The following is a 2,921-nucleotide window of genomic DNA, read 5'->3' on the forward strand; positions in this document are numbered from 1 at the left end:
ATAGTGGAATGATGGTTAATTTGCATGTTTCTCTTTTATTAGATAGGATAATTTCGTATTTATCGCCATTTTATTCTTTTAGCTATGTTCTTCTGTTTTATTCTTTCTTTCTTCTTATTCTTGAAGAAGACCCTCCCTTTAAAATTTCTTGCTATGCTGGTTTGGTGGTAATGACACCTTTAGCTTTATTTTTGTTTTTTTGTCTGGGGAGCTCTTTATTTCTCTTTCAATTTTAAATGATAGCCTTGCTGGGTAAAGTAGTCTTGATTATAAGTCTTTGATTTTCATCACTGAATATTTCATGCCAATCTCTTTTGAACTTAAATGTTTCTATTGAGAAATCAGCTAACATTCTTATAGGAGATTCCTTACAGGCATCTAACTGTCTTTCTCTTGTGGCTTTAAGATTATCTCTTTATTGTTAACCTTTGCCTTTTTAGTTATGATGTATCTTGGTGTGGGCCTCTTTGTGTTCATCTTGTTTGAGATTCTCTGAACTTCCTGGACTTGTGTACCTTTTCTCTTCTCAAAGTTAGGAAATTTTTCATTCATTATTTCTTCCAAGAGGTTCTCGATCCCTGCTCACTATCTTCTTTTCCTGGTATCCCTAAGATGCAGATGTTGTTATTCTTCATGCAGTACCAAAGGTCCCTTGAACTAACTTCATTTTTAAAAAATACCTTTTGCTGCTTTGATTCATGTGTTTTTTTTCTACTTTGTCTTCCAAATTGCTTGTTCGATTCTCTACTCCATGTAACCTATTATTTACTCTTTCCAGTGTATTTTTCATTTCAGATATTATACACTTCATTTCTGACTGGTCCTGTTCTATGGTTTATATGACCATTGTCATGCTCTTGAGCATTCTTATAAGTTTTACTTTGACCTCTATATTTAATAAATTGCTTACATCCATTTATCATTTTTCCTAGAGATTTCTACTGTTCTTTCATTTCAGGCCTGTTTCTTTGTCTCCACATTTATCTGCAGCTTTGTGTTTGTTTCTATATATTACGTAGATCTGCTATGAATCTCAAGTCTTCATGGGGTGATCTTATGTGGTAGGTGTCCTGTGGGGTCCAGTAGTGCATTCTCATTGATCACCTGAGCTGGGTGCTCCAGGAATGTTCCTTGTGTGGGTTATGTGAGCCTTCCTGTTGTAATTGAGTCTTTATGACCATTCATGTGTTGGATGGTTCCTCAGACTCACTGACTGTGAAATTCAACCCCAACTATGATGTGCAAGCTACTGTGAAGGTGCCAACAACATGATGCTGAATTCATCTCAACAGGGTTGGTGTCTCCTGAGATATTCCTTTGGATTTGCTGGTTATGAAGCTTATTGGATCCTGCACTGATGTTGTCTGAAGCAAGCCACTCAGTGTGTTGGTCCTGAGGCCTCTTGGGAGGGACTCTGGTGCAGGTTAATGCAAGAGGCTGCCTGTGACTGACCTTGAAACCTCTTTGAAAATTGGTATTGCCAAATGTTTGGAAATCTACATTTTTCAATATATTCACTAACAGTCAAGCATCAACAGAAAATTTCTCCTCATGCACTATTAATCCTAATAAGAACAGAGTACCTATGCAAGATGAAAGGTTTGATTTTCTTTGTCAGTGTCACAAATCAGCACGAAATATTCCTGCCTTTCTAAATGTAGTTGATATTGCTGGTCTGGTAAAAGGAACTCACAATGGACAAGGTCTGGGAAATTCTTTTTTATCTCATATTAGTGCCTGTGATGGAATCATTAATCTAACACATGCTTTTGAAGATGAGGCTATCATGCATGTTGAACGAAGTGTAGGTCCTATTCAAGATACAGAAATAATACATGAAGAGCTTAAGCTTAAAGGTGACTAAATGATTGGGCCCATTATAAATAAACTAGAAAAGTGGTTATGAAAAGATGAGATTAAAAACTATAACCTGAATATGACATAATGTGTAAGGTTAAATCCTGGGTTATAGATAAAAAGAAACCTGTACCCCTCTATCCTGATTGGAATGACAAAAAGATTGAAGTGCAGAAAAAACACTTGTTTCTAACTTCAAAAGAAATGGTCTATTTTGTTAATCTTTATGAAAAATACTACATTAAAAAGAAAAACAAATGGTTGATAAAAATTAAAGAGTGTGTGGACAAGTATGACCCAGGTGCCTTGGTCATTCCTTTTAGTGGGAGCCTAGGAACTCAAATTGCAAGAATTGAGTGCTGAGAAGAGACAGAAGTATCTAGAAGCAAATATGACACAAAACACTTTGCCAAAGATCATTAAGGCTTGGTTTGCAGCACAGCAACTAGAATATCTGAGACCCTGCCCCACCATTAAAATATTTGGGCACCTGAGTGGTCTAAGACCCAACAGTGAAACACCACTCATCCCTTCCTGGTGACTCACTGAAAATCTAACTCATGCAACTAGAGTACCTCCAGAGGCTCTTTCAATGATTGAGCCTGACAGGCAGCCAGCAAGCAAAGGCAGGCAAAGATGGACCTTAGGCTGCTTGGACCTTTGGCTTATTTCCCCCTAACTTGGTGCTGATGGAGCTGACCTTGGTGTGCAGCTTGGTCCTTCCCATGCATACCCAGAACCAGCAGAGGCAGCCCCAAATTGTGGTTCACTTTGAAATTCCAAACAGGTTGCTTACGGCCACTCACAATCTTACATTGACCTGCACTAGAGACCCCCCTAAGAAACCCCAGAAACAGCACACCCAGTGGCCAGATTCAGACAATATCAGAACAGGATCCAATTAACTTCACAAAAGGTACATATACCCAAAGGGAGATTTCAGCAGGCACCTGCCCCAGCTGAGGCAAACTCTACTTCATGTGGTCAGCACCTGCCTGCACAATAGCTGGTACATTGTGGTCAGGGTCGATCCTCACAGGCAGCCAGCCTGAGAACCAATCCCA

The 2,921-nt window shown here is 38.9% G+C and overlaps 1 pseudogene; it reads left to right on the plus strand.

The window, feature by feature from the left end:
- The first annotated feature begins 1,477 nt into the window (after positions 1–1,477).
- Positions 1,478–2,398, plus strand: LOC102243951 (annotated as a pseudogene).
- Positions 2,399–2,921: the final 523 nt, after the last annotated feature.

This window comes from Myotis brandtii, unplaced genomic scaffold (assembly GCF_000412655.1).
Source record: "Myotis brandtii unplaced genomic scaffold, ASM41265v1 scaffold39, whole genome shotgun sequence".
Classification (NCBI taxonomy): Eukaryota; Metazoa; Chordata; class Mammalia; order Chiroptera; family Vespertilionidae; genus Myotis; species Myotis brandtii.